The sequence below is a fragment of the Macaca nemestrina genome, chromosome 7, assembly GCF_043159975.1.
Source record: "Macaca nemestrina isolate mMacNem1 chromosome 7, mMacNem.hap1, whole genome shotgun sequence".
NCBI lineage: Eukaryota > Metazoa > Chordata > Mammalia > Primates > Cercopithecidae > Macaca > Macaca nemestrina.
This window is the reverse complement of record NC_092131.1, coordinates 177797321-177811090: the sequence shown is the minus strand read 5'-3', so window position 1 is coordinate 177811090 and position 13770 is coordinate 177797321. Positions and strand designations below refer to the sequence as shown.

General features: G+C 55.1%; 1 protein-coding gene across 7 annotated transcripts in view; it reads left to right on the top strand.

The window, feature by feature from the left end:
* Positions 1-5444: 5444 nt before the first annotated feature.
* LOC105497437 (OCA2 melanosomal transmembrane protein) overlaps positions 5445-13770 on the top strand; it is a 387654-nt gene continuing 379328 nt past the window's right edge. For 4 of the 7 annotated variants that reach the window (XM_011768534.3, XM_071067308.1, XM_071067309.1 and 1 more), the window contains exon 1: positions 5447-5546. The gene's annotated coding sequence lies outside the window, so the exon portion shown is untranslated. Of the gene's footprint in view, positions 5547-13770 lie in introns of all 7 variants that reach the window. The other 3 variants (XM_071067306.1, XM_011768536.3, XM_071067307.1) reach the window with 3 other exon arrangements.

Below are 13770 nucleotides of genomic sequence, written 5' to 3'. Positions count from 1 at the left end.
TGTGTCTTTTCTTTTTTTTCTTTTTTTTTTTTTTTGAGACAGAGTCTTGCTCTGTCGCCCAGGCTGGAGTGCAGTGGCGCAATCTCGGCTCACTGCAAGCTCCGCCTCCCGGGTTCCCGCCATTCTCCTGCCTCAGCCTCCCGAGTAGCTGGGACTACAGGCGCCCGCCACCTCGCCCCGCTAGTTTTTTTTTCTATTTTTTAATAGAGACGGGGTTTCACCGTTTTGGCCAGGATGGTCTCGATCTCCTGACCTCGTGATCCACCCGTCTCGGCCTCCCAAAGTGCTGGGATTACAGGCGTGAGCCACCGCGCCCGGCTCCTGTGTGTCTTTTCATGGCTTGGTAACTCATTTCTTTTTAGCTCCGAATAATAAATATTCCATTGTCTGGATGCACCCTAGTTTGTTTATTCATTCCCCTCCTGAAAGGCATCTTGATTGTTTCCAAGTTTTGGCAATGACAAATAAAACTGCTATAAACACCCGGGTGCAGGTTTTGTGTGAACGTAAGTTTTCGAATCATTTAGGTAAACATCAAGGAGCATTGGTTGCTGCATCATATTCTAAGAGTGTTTAGTTTTGTAAGAAACTGCCCAACTGTCTTCCAAAGTGGCTATACATCTTGCAGTCCCACCAGCAATGACTGGGAGTTCCTGTGACTCCACAGCTCATTACATTTAAACATGCCTTTAAAGTCCAGAATTTAAGTTCAGAAGCTAGCACCAAGCCCTCATTATTCAGCTCCTGCATCCTTGGCTGTAGTAACTTTAAAACATGGCTCCTGCTGGTGCGGTGGTTCACACCTGTAATCCCAGCACTTTGGGAGGCCGAGGTGGGCGGTCAAGTGATTGAGACCATCCTGGCCAACATAGTGAAACCCCGTCTTTACTAAAAATACAAAAATTAGCTGGGCGTGGTGGCGCCTGTCTGTGGTCTCAGCTTCTCAGGAGGCTGAGGCAGGAGAATTGCTTGAACCTGGGAGGTGGAGGTTGCAGTGAGCCAAGATCACGCCACTGTACTCCACCCTGGCAACAGAGCGAGACTCCATCTCAAAAACAAAAACGAAAAACACGGCTCCAATGTTCTTTGACATTCCTCCCCTCAAGAACTGGTGTCTGTGTCCTTCCTTGGGCTCCTTGACTGGCCAATAGAATATGACAGAAATGGTGCCTGCCAGTCCTGGGCACGGGCCCTGAGGAACTGGTGACTTCCATTTCCTGTCTCTTGGGCCCCAGCTGCCATGCTGTAAGGAAGTCCAAGAGCTGGTGCAGAGGCCACATGGAGGAGCCGACAGACCCACCCGAGAGTGAGCAAGTGCACCTCCGGATCCTCCAGACTCAAGTCATTTCTGGCCTTCACGTTGCCCTGGCTGCAGTGGGGTGCAGATGAGCTGTTTCCATTGTGCCTTTCTGAATTCCAGACCCGCGGGATCTGGGAGCTTGATAAAATGCTTGCTGAATCAAGCCAATTTCGGGCAGGGGCGGGTGCATAGGGTTTGTGGGCTGAACCATGGCAGGAACAGGCAGAGACTGGGGACTGCAGAGGCCTGCACAGCAGGTGGCCCCGGGGACCCCTGGGGAGGTATTCACAAAGGGAAGCTGCAGACAGATTTCCCCATGACGGGGCTGGAGGGCTGGGCCTGGAGGCGCTTTCTTCTCTCTGGATGCTGTGGTCCAGGGAAGCAGCCCTTCCCTGCACCCTCAGGCCTGCCCAATTCTGAGGCCTTCTCACTCTCCTGGACCATTGTCCTCTGAGTCACAACTGCCTGTCCAGGGCAAGAAGCCAAGGGTGCCTTCACTGGGTCACCCACAGACATAAAATTTGCACACACATGCACACAAAAGCCACACCACATCCCAGCCCTCTGCTTGGAAGTAGCCACCTTTTGCTTTTATATCTGATTCCGATGATGCTGTTCTTTTGCGAAGAACATTTAGCGGGGGCCTTATTTTGGGATTTCCTTCTGGAATTTCTGGGCCAGCCAAGAAAAGTATAATTCGATATCATATCTCGTTTGGGACCCCAATCTTCATGCTCAGCTTAGGAGAAACCATGTCATTTCTGAGACTGGCCCCAATCACTTCTAACTGAAGAAGCGCGGTGCCCCTCGAAGGCAAGTTTGGCATTGGAGTCACACACAGGCTTCCATTGATGCATCTGTGGGCAGCACTCACTCTCCGCCACCAGAAAATGAAACCCCATCTGACCCTGACTCCGACAACCAAGGGGACGGACTGATGTCAGCTAAGAAGCCGGAGACAGTGAGCATGTGGCTGTGCTGGGTGTGGGCGCCTGTCTGCTCCCGGCGCTGGGGGCTTCATCACCGCACAGCTGCCTCCAGGGCTAGGACACTTAGATTTGGCTCACCCAAGCCAGTCCCTGGCATGGAAGTGGGTTTTCTCCATTACTGTGGCCACTCAGGGCCTATCCCTGGAGCTGGGGTAGGGTTGCTCCCTCCCCAGACATTCAGCAGTTACACAAAGAACTGTGACCTGCAAGGCACAGAGAGCCACACGCTTGGTGGCAGCTGTCCTGCTGGCATTTCATAGCCCTCGTTTTGACAGATCCGTGTGCACACCAAGAGCCTTCTGCCTGCCCAGGGAGCCTCCCCCGGGCTCTGTGTCTTGGCCTCTCCCTGCCCTGTAACAGTGTCCCTGAGGCACTGGGAGGGGAGCAGGTGCAGTGATGAGCCAGGATGAGACAGTATTTCTGGGACAGGAACTGGTGCGTCGGTGGTCACGGGTTCCCTGGCGCCACCATCCCACAAGGATGGGGTCACCGTCCAGGCTGCTTGCCAGCCATGTCCACACCTAATGCACACGGCGGTCTGAACTGACGCGTCTGCACACGTGACAGCAAATGTGATCTCAGAGATCTCAGGCTTTCCGGCAGTCAGGCCCCTGGCTGGGAACTTGGGTGTTCTGGAGCCTGCCATGCTGAGGTCGTCCTCCATCCCTACTCCCAGGGCAGCCCCGGCCCACCCTGTCGCTATGCAATGTGCTTTGTTACAAGGCATGAGACCTCTTTCAGCTCTGCTGTTACACTGCGGATGCAGCCCCTCACTTCCTGCCAACTCCTGTGCAGGACCTGGCCACTGTCGCTGTGTGTGTGTATCTGTGTGTCTCTATGTGTCTGTGTATCTGTGTGTGTCTGCACGTCTGTGTATCTGTGTGTGTACCTGTATCTGTGTGTGTCTGTGGGTGTGTGTATTTGTGTATCTGTGTTTGTACATCTGTGTGTCTCTGTGTCTGTATCTGTGTGTCTGTGCATGTATCTGTGTATGTCTGTGTCTATGTATCTGTGTATCTCTGCGTGTGTATCTGTGTGTGTCTGTGTATCTGTGTCTGCGTGTGTATCTGTGTGTGTATATCTGTGTATCTGTGTGTCTGCGTGTGCGTATCTGTGTGTGTATATCTGTGCCTGTGTATCTCTGTACGTGTCCGTGTATCTGTGTATCTGTGTGTGTCTCTGTATCTCTATATCTGTATCTGTGTGTCTGTACCTGTGTGTGTATTTGTATATATCTCTGTGTGTCCGTGTCTGTGTGTATATCTGTGAGTGTATCTGTGTGTATCTGTGTGCCTGTGTGTCTCTGTGTGTCTGTGTATCTGCGTGTGTCTGTGTGTACCTGTGTGTGTCTGTGTATCTGTGTGTGTATCTGTGTGTATCTGCGTGTGTCTGTGTGTACCTGTGTGTGTCTGTGTGTCTGCGTGTGTCTGTGTGTACCTGTGTGTGTCTGTGTATCTGCGTGTGTCTGTGTGTACCTGTGTGTGTCTGTGTATCTGCGTGTGTCTGTGTGTATCTGTGTCTGTGTGTGTACCTGTGTGTGTGTCTGTGTGTATCTGTGTGTGTCTGTGTGTGTGTATCTGTGTCTGTGTGTGTGTATCTGCGTGTGTCTGTGTGTATCTGTGTGTGTGTGTGTACCTGTGTGTGTCTGTGTGTACCTGTGTGTGTCTGTGTATCTTCGTGTGTCTGTGTGTCTGTGTGTATCTGTGTGTGTGTGTGTATCTGCGTGTGTCTGTGTGTACCTGTGTGTGTGTATCTGCGTGTGTCTGTGTGTCTGTGTGTATCTGTGTGTGTGTGTATCTGCGTGTGTCTGTGTGTACCTGTGTGTATCTGCGTGTGTCTGTGTGTCTGTGTGTATCTGTGTGTGTGTGTATCTGCGTGTGTCTGTGTGTACCTGTGTGTGTATCTGCGTGTGTCTGTGTGTACCTGTGTGTGTGTGTATCTGTGTGTGTCTGTGTGTACCTGTGTGTGTCTGTGTATCTGCGTGTGTCTGTGTGTACCTGTGTGTGTCTGTGTGTCTGCGTGTGTCTGTGTGTACCTGTGTGTGTCTGTGTATCTGCGTGTGTCTGTGTGTACCTGTGTGTGTCTGTGTATCTGCGTGTGTCTGTGTGTATCTGTGTCTGTGTGTGTACCTGTGTGTGTGTCTGTGTGTATCTGTGTGTGTCTGTGTGTGTGTATCTGTGTCTGTGTGTGTGTATCTGCGTGTGTCTGTGTGTATCTGTGTGTGTGTGTGTACCTGTGTGTGTCTGTGTGTACCTGTGTGTGTCTGTGTATCTTCGTGTGTCTGTGTGTCTGTGTGTATCTGTGTGTGTGTGTGTATCTGCGTGTGTCTGTGTGTACCTGTGTGTGTGTATCTGCGTGTGTCTGTGTGTCTGTGTGTATCTGTGTGTGTGTGTATCTGCGTGTGTCTGTGTGTACCTGTGTGTATCTGCGTGTGTCTGTGTGTCTGTGTGTATCTGTGTGTGTGTGTATCTGCGTGTGTCTGTGTGTACCTGTGTGTGTATCTGCGTGTGTCTGTGTGTACCTGTGTGTGTGTGTATCTGCGTGTGTCTGTGTGTACCTGTGTGTGTGTGTATCTGTGTGTGTCTGTGTGTACCTGTGTGTGTATCTGCGTGTGTCTGTGTGTACCTGTGTGTGTGTGTGTATCTGTGTGTGTCTGTGTGTACCTGTGTGTGTCTGTGTGTCTGTGTGTGTCTGTGTGTACCTGTGTGTGTCTGTGTATCTCGCGTGTGTCTGTGCTGCAGGAGGGGCTGTCGGCAGGTGTAACCGTGGCATCCTGGCTGGAGGGCCTCGCTGGGAGAGCTCGGAAGGGAACAGAATGTTCACTGCGCATTTTGTTCGTAGGGAAAGGCTGTCTGCGGTCCTGGGCCGCCTCCTCAGAGGTGAAGCTGGAAACTGTCCCCGCGGAGAGACGGGGCGCGGCCTTAGACGGATCCGCTCTCCGCCCGCGCCCGAGACTCCGCCGCAGCCCGAGACTCCGCCGCAGCCCGAGTCGCCGGGGGCTGGGGGGCGGGGTGAGGAGGGGCGCGCTGTGGGCGGGGCCGGTGGGGCGCTGTGTGGGCGGGGCCGGGTTGTAGGCGTGGCCGGGAGGGGAGTGGCGTGGGCGGGGCCCAGCCGGGGGCGTGCCTGGGTGGGGGACCCGCTGCTGCAGCGCGGAGCTTTCCCTGAGTTCTCACTTCGAAGGCTGTGCTCCGCTCACCATCCAGAGCGGAGACTCGGACCTTACACTAACTCCCGGAGAAAGACCAGCAAGTGCGCAGGTAAAGTGCACTTGCTCCGCGGTCGGGAGGAAGGAGGCGAGGAGCCAGCCTAGCCTGGGACCAGGCAGGGAGAGTTTACACAGCCCCGGCTGAGTCGCGGCTTAGGAAGCAAGGCAAGTTCCCCTAAAGGTCACTGTGCACAGACGGGCGCGATGCAGCAGACCTAGCGCGGCTGAGTCCGCCTGGGCCTGCAGCGGCAGCAGCTGCCCCCTGAGCCCCCCCACCCCACACAGCTCCCTGGCAGGCGACCCAGGAAAAAGTCGCCGCCTGGTGGGCCATGAGGTCGTGGGTGGGGGGAGTTTGGAAGCGTTCAGACGGCCAATGTTCCACTTGAACTCCAGGGCAGCATCTGGCACAGAGGGGCCTCCTAGCCATGAGCCGTGGTCAGGCGTTTCCTTAGAATGGAATGCACTGGAGTGAAAACACTAAATCCCTCAAAGCCGCTTCTCTTTACTGTGGTCACACACAGTGAAATCAATGGGCATTAGTGCAGCTAGCTCTTTTCAAGGACACAATGTTAAGCACAGGCAGCCTGGTGTGTGGACGCTCTGGGTTTGCAGACCCAGGCAGGGGCCAAGGCTCAGGACAAGTGCCCGGTGCTCCCTTCCCACAGGGCGAATCAGAGCCTGGAGCCCGGTGGTGAAGCTCCCCAGGTGACTCTAACGTGCAGTGCATTTTGAGGAGCACTACTTAGACCAATGTGATAGTCTACAATGTGTAGATTTAGGGTGAGTGATTCTGCGGAAAAGAAACGCGAGGCTGTTAGCAGTTGTGGGCAGCTGCTGTCTACCTAAACCAGCTGCGGTTTGCTTGCTCGGTGACGTGAGCTTCGCGGGGCGGGCATGGTGTTTGCCACCCAGGACCCTGGGACGGGGCCTGCCAGGGCAAGGAGCTGGGCATTGAACGCATCTGGGGATAACTACCTCTCATGGAAGAACGAATGAGGATTGAACCTGAACACAGAGGTGAAAGAGCTGAGTAGACTGCAAAGAATTGCACAAAAACTGCTTGTTCTGCAAATTTAGTTTACAACACTTGAGTGCAGTTCACATCGGCATAATGTGATTTAGGATCATAAGTCCCTAAAATTTCATTACACTGATGAAAAGCAAATGCCTATACTGTTCTTGTTTTATGAGAAGACCAGAACCTCCAGCCCCTGTGGCAGCTGAGATCTGAGGATATCAGGAATACCAGGAATGGGGAGGTCCTGGCTGTTGCTGGAGACCCAGCAGCATGACACCTGTGTCACCTGGGTCCCGTTTCTATGCTGGAGTGGCAGGCAGCAAGGAAATATTTTGAGTTTGAGGCCATATGCATGTTGGAAAGGTTACTGTGGCTGAGTGGTTGGGAGCAGCTGGGGGGGGGGTCAAGAAAGCCACTGCCAAGGCCTTCCCACTGAGTGTGGTTGCCAGGCCGGGGCAGGGAAGCACTGGTGAGTTGCAAGGGGGATTCCACTTTGGTGATGGGTGATGGATGGTGGGATCAGTCACCAGGGCCCCTGGGAAAGGCCAGGTGTGGCTTCAGCACTCTGGAAATTTTGAGTACCTTTATGTCTAGGGACACAAGAAAGTAGATGGACACAGTGGTTTGGGCTGCAGAAGAGAGCTGGGGGGCCACCTGTCCACAGGTGAGGATGAGGTCTCTTGGGAGTAGAGAGAAAAGGGAGGCTTTTAATTGCTAGTAGTGGAAAAAGTGGCTTGCAATGGAGATAAAAGCTACCAGAGAGGGGAGGAAAGCCCAGAGCCTGGAGGCCGGGGCAGGATCTGGGGCAGGGGCTGACCCAGTGTAGCAATCCCCATATGCTGGAAACGTGAGAAGAGACTCCACAGGCCGGAGCTCCCTCGGCTCCTTGGGGCCTCTGGCTGTACCAGCTCATTCGCTGGCTGTTGGTTTCTGCAGTTTTGATGTGGGGTTCTGTCACTGACCTGCACACAGCAGGCTTGTCGCGGGCTGTGGCTCTTGCGCCGGCCACGCGCGGGACCCGAGCAGTTTCGGCGGAGCGCGGCGGGGTCCATGCGGGTCGCACCCGTGGGGAGGTGCGGCTGGCGCACCTGTGCGCTCGTCCGGCCACCCACTGAGGCGTCGGGGGGCGCATTCCGCAGGGCGGCGGGGGGCAGGTCCGGTGTTTCGAGGAGCGTGGGACACAGTTTCCAAGCTGGCCTGAGGGACAGGCGAAGGGACAGCGACCTACAGCGGCAGAGCTCGGGCCAAACTGCCGGCAGCTGGGGCAGCGGAGGGGGTTTGCACCGCGGAGGGGGACCCGGGCCCCGGGCTGGGAGCGGGGCTGGGCGGCCGCGTCCCCGGGTGCGCGTTTGCTGGCGCTGCTCGTTTCTCCCCGGGAGGTGCGCCCGGCCTGTGGCGGGGCGGCCAGTCCCTGGGGGTCCCTGCGAGCGGCCTCCCGAGGCCCCTCCCGGGCCCCGCCGCTCCTCCCAGGCTGGAAGGCGGCGAACTTTTTCAAACCAGAACAGAAAACAGGTGGAAAGCCACGATGTTTGGCTTAACGTTCTAGAAGCTTTTAACCAAGTTCACATGTTGCAGAATCCACCTGAAGGGATACGCGGTCACACTCGCGGCCTCGGTCCCGGCCCTACACTGCCCTCCGCGGGACACCTGTCTCAGCCCGGGGCCGCCTGCGGAGGAGGCTGACCCCCGGACGGGCTTCTTCAGGCCTTGGCCGCAAGGCTCTCCCGCCCCCTCCCCGGGATCCGGGAACTAGAAGGAGCGCTTCAAACGCAACGGTCCTGCGGCCACGGCCGGGCTCCCGAGGCACGGCCACGCCCCCGGCTCACAGCCACGCCCCCGGCTCACAGCCACGCCCCAGAGACAGACCGCCTCCAATGACAAGCCACGCGTCCGGAGACACGACCACGCCCCAGGAGACACGGCCACGCCCCGGAGACAAGGCTCGCCCCCAGAGACGCGGCCACGCCCCGGAGACAAGCCACGCCCCCAGGAGACATGGCCACGCCCCGGAGACAAGCCACGCCCCCGGAGACACACTGACACCTGTGCAGAAGCAGCCAGGCCCCCGAGACAAGGGCCACGCTCCGAGAGACACATTCATGCCCTGCTGACCCAGCCAGGCCCCTACAAGCACAGCCAGGGGCGGTTTCTCGCTTAGAGGGACGCCTTGGGGCTGCGCAGCGCGTTAGGGACGATTTGGGGCCGAGCAGCGCTTTGTGGGGACGCCAGCATTCAGTGACGGCTGTTTTCTCTGGATGCCGGACACCTTCCACCAGAGGGGAGCTGGCTGCGGAGGGGCTGCCTCTGAACAGCCAGGTTTTCACCGCAGCGCGTAAACCTGGTCCTTCTCGTTCCTTGCTGGTATTATGTCAGATGTTTAAAGAACTCGAATAACAATGTTCTTTTTTTTTTTTTTTGAGGCGGAGTTTCGTTGTTGTTGCCCCGGCTGGAGTGCAATGGCGCGATCTCGGCTCACCGCAACCTTCGCCTCCCGGGTTCAAGCGATTCTCCTGCCTCAGTCTCCCGAGTAGCTGGGATTACAGGCACGCGCCACCACGCCCGGCTAATTTTCGTATTTTTTGTAGAGACGGGGTTTCTCCATGTTGGTCAGCCTGGTCTCGAACTCCCAACCTCAGCTGATCCGCTCGCCTCGGCCTCCCAGATTGCTGGGATTATAGGTGTGAGCCGCCGCGCCCGGCCACAATGTTCTTAGGATTTACGAAGACGCTGTTTTCCACACGCTGCTGGTCGCCGCCACTGTGAAGTCGGCTGCGGCGCTTGCTCCCGGCTATGGTTTCGCAGGGCCGAGGTGGGAGGGCCGCGGCCCCGGGGCGCACCCGGGCGGGGAGTGCTCAGGGCGGCCTGGCTGGGCCCTCCCGCCCTCCTGCCGGGCGCCAACCGGACTCCGCCAGCTCGACCTCTGCTCCGAGTCCCTCAGACCCACCATGCGCGGAGCTCTCAGCCGTGCGGCCACGGGCGCGCCGGTACCAGCAGGAAAGGCCGGGCAGGGCGCGGTGACCCGGCCTGGCTTGAGCGCCGGCAGCACAGCTCTCGGGGCTGCTCCTGCTTCACACCCGCACTGCTGGGGCCTTTTCTTGGGCTGAGCAGGTGACGGTGGCTCCTGGACCCAGTGGAGAAGGGCCCAGGCGTGGAACCCCGTCCCCTCCCCGGCAGGGCAGGTGTCAGGACCACGCCCAGCGCCGCACCCTGGCCTCTCTCCGTCCTGGCACCGGTGCGGTCCCCCCACCCCGCCCTGGGTCCGGCCGCGGGAGGCGGGGCTCGGGGCTCGGGCAGGCTTGGTGAGCGTCCGGCGGGCACGGAAGGCCATGGCTGGGCGTCGAGGGCCTCGGAGAGACGGTGCTGGCAGCAGGAGGGGCAGGAGGGGCCCGCCCCCAACCCCCCACCCCACCCCCGCCCCACGCCCCCAACCCCCCACCCCACCCCCGCCCCACGCCCCCAACCCCCCACCCCACCCCCGCCCCACGCCCCCAACCCCCATCCCCACTCCCACCCCCATCCCCGACCCCCGCCCCCAACCTCCCACCCACCCCCATCCCCCACGCCCACCCCCAACCCATCCCCCACCCCCACACCCCCCCCATTCCCCCCCCCCCCCGCAGGTCCTGAGGGCGGGGCACGGCTGCAGGCGGGAAGAGCGCAGAGCTGTGGAGGGGGCCGGCAGCTGCCCACACGAACGATTTGGGGCTGGGTGTAAGGACTGGAAGGTTCCACCGACTCTGTACCATCTTTTTTTTTTTTTCCTAAAAATAAGCCACAACCATCAATTTTTTCTTTCTAAAATTTGGTGACGACTTGGTCACTTCGGTGTGAGTCTTGCTTGGAAGGAGGGTCCTGGGCGCCGTCGCGGGGAGGACCTGGAGGGGTGGGGTGGGGCTGTCGCGCCCTCCGCCCTGTGCCGCTGGCTTACGGCTCCCCAGTCCTGCTCCCACAGCTGCAGGCGGGAGCTCTGCCCAGGGTGGCCCTGCCCTAGGCAAGTCAAGCGCATGCGGCCCAACAAGGCAAAGCCAGGCTGAAGCTGTGGTTCCTGTGAGAGTGCAGCCACGGGCTGGGTGACGGGAGGGTCACAACGGAGGACGGGCTGTGTGCCTGGGTGTTGGGATGTGTGTTAGGGTGTTGGGGTTCCCTAGAAGACGGTCTGTATGTTAAGGTGTTGGGGGTCCCCCAGAGGACAGGCTCTGTGTTAGGGTGTTGGGCTTCCCCAGTGGACGGGCTGTGTGCTAGGGTATTGGGGTACCCTAGAGGTTGAGCTGTGTGCTAGGGTATTGGGGTCCCCTAGAGGTTGAGCTGTGTGCTAGGGTGTTGGGGTCCCCCAGAGGATGGGCTGTGTGGTAGGGGTTAGGGTCCCTCAGGGGATGGACTGTGTACCAGGGTGTTGCTGTCCCCTAGGGGACAGGCTGGGTGTTAGGGTGTTGGGGTCCCCCAGAAGACAGGCTGTGGATTGGAGTGCTCCATCATCTTCATGAGAGGCGATGACCAGGTGGGACCAGGAGGAGTGAGGGTGTGTTTGGAAGAACTGGATGAGGAATGAGTGAGAAAGAGGGAGAGGTCTGGGTGAGCAGAGGCCTCTGTCTCCCATGGAAGAGGCAGGAAGTGCGGTGGAATGAGAGCCCCTACTCAACCCCCGACAACCACTGATCTATTCCTCATTTATACAATTTTGCCATTTCAAGAATGTTGTAGTTATGGATAGAGTAAATGCTTTTTTTCACTGAGGATTTTCACTCTGGATTCCTCTATGTTGCTGTGTATGAATTGTCTGTTCCTTTTTTTTTTTTTTTTTTTTTTTTTTTTTTGAGACGGAGTCTCGCTCTGTGCCCAGGCTGGAGTGCAGTGGCCGGATCTCAGCTCACTGCAAGCTCCGCCTCCCGGGTTCACGCCATTCTCCGGCCTCAGCCTCCCTTGAGTAGCTGGGACTACAGGCGCCCGCCACCTCGCCCGGCTAGTTTTTTGTATTTCTTAATAGAGACGGGGTTTCACCGTGTTAGCCAGGATGGTTTCGATCTCCTGACCTCGTGATCCGCCCGTCTCGGCCTCCCAAAGTGCTGGGATTACAGGCTTGAGCCACCGCGCCCGGCCTGTCTGTTCCTTTTGATTGCGGCCTGGTCCTCCTGGGCATGCATGCAGCACAGCCTGTTTCACATTCCCCTAGGGACAGACGGCTGGGTGGCTTCCAATTTTTGATATAGCTGCTGTGAACATTCGAGTGCAGGGTTTTATGTGAATGAAAGTTTCGTTTCTCTGGAATTAATGTCCAGGAGTGCAATTGTTGGCTGGTAGTTGCAATTTTAGTTTTTTTAAAACTGTCAAACTGCTTTCCAGAGTGGCTGTGCCATTTTGCATTCCCATCAGTGATGCAGGAGTGAGCCAGCCTCTCGAGTCCTCGGCAGCCGGCGGTGTTGTCTGTTTTGTTTTCTTTTCTTTTCTTTTCTTTTCTTTTCTTTTCTTTTCTTTTCTTTTCTTTTCTTTTCTTTTCTTTTCTTTTCTTTCTTTCCTTCTTTCCTTCTTTCTTTCTTTCCTTCTTTCCTTCTTTCCTTCCTTCCTTCCTCCCTCCCTCCCTCCCTTTCTCTTTTTATTTATTTATTTTTTTGAGACAGAGTTTTGCTCTTGTCTCCCAGGCTGGAGTGCAATGGCATGATCTCGGCTCACTGCAATTTCTGCCTCCTGGGTTCAAGCGATTCTTCTGCCACAGTCTCCTGAGTAGCTGGGATCACAGGCACCTGCCACCACACCTGGCTAATTTTTGTAGTTTTAGTAGAGACAGGGTTACGCCATGTTGGTCAGGCTGGTTTCAAACTCCTGACCTCAGGTGATCTGCCCGCCTCGGCCTCCCAAAGTGCTGGGATTACAGGCGTGAGCCACTGCACCTGGCCTGTTTTCTATCTCAGCCTTTCTGATAGGTGTGCAGTGATAGCTCAGTTTTAATGTGCATTTCCCTAATGGCTCACGATCTTGAACGTCTTCTCATGTGGTTAGTTGCCATGTGCATATCCTCGTTAGTGAAATCTTTGCCCATTTTACTTTTTTTTTTTTTACTTTTGAAATTTGAAAATCATTTAGGAGTGGTGAGAGGGAAGATTCTTGCCTTGTCTTCCTGAGAAGGCTTCAGGTTTCTCACCGTTAGGTGTAATGTTAGCTCCACGTCTTTTGTAGATGTTCTTTGATAGGTTTGAGGATGTTCCTCTCTATTCCTAGTTTTCTTAGAGATTTTGTTTTATCATGAATAGGTGTTGAATTTTGTTAAATGCTTTTCTGCATCAATTGATATGGTCATGTGATTTTTCTTCTTTAGCTTGTTAATATGCTAGATTACATTGATTGATATTTTTCACAGTTTTATTGAGATTATAATTAAATACCATATAATTCACTCATTTAAAGTGTACAAATTCATACCTGTAATCCCAGGACTTTGGGAGGCTAAGGTGAGAGGATCATTTGAGCCCAGAAGTTTGAGACCAGCCTGGGCACCATAGCAAGACCCTGTCTCTACTAAAAATAAAAAATTAGCTGAGCGTGATGCTGTGTACCTGTGGTCCCAGCTACTTGGGAGCTGAGGTCGGAGGATCACTTGAGCCTGGGAGGACAAGACTGCAGTGAGGTGTGATTGCACCACTGCACTCCAGCCTAGGCGACAGAGGGAGACCCTGTCTCAAAAAAATGTACAGTTTAATGGTTTTTTTTAGTATATTCACTGAGTTGTGTGACCATCACCATGATCAATTTTAGAGCATTTTCATGAACCCAAGTGAAACTCCACGCTATTAGCATTTGTTCTTCATTTCCCTCCAACCTTATCCCCTCCCCTAGCCATAGGCAGCAACTAATTTATTTTATTTTATTTCCCTATGAATTTGCCTGTTCTGAAGATTTTATGTATACATAGAGTCAGGCAATATGTGGCCTTTTGTGACTAGCTTCTTTCACTGAGCATGTTTCCAAAGGTTATCCATGTTTTAGCATGTGTCAGACACCAATCATTTTTATTGTCAAATAATCCACTGGGTGTATATACCACATTTTATTTATTTATTTAGTAATGGACATTTGGGTTATTTGCACTTCTTTTCTTTTCTTTTCTTTTCTTTCTTTCTTTCTTTCTTTCTTTCTTTCTTTCTTTCTTTCTTTCTTTCTTTCTTTCTTTCCTTCCTTCCTTCCTTCCTTCTTCCTTTCCTTCCTTCCTTCCTTCCTTCCTTCCTTTCTTTTTCTTTCTTTCTCCTTCCTTCCTTCCTTCCTTCCT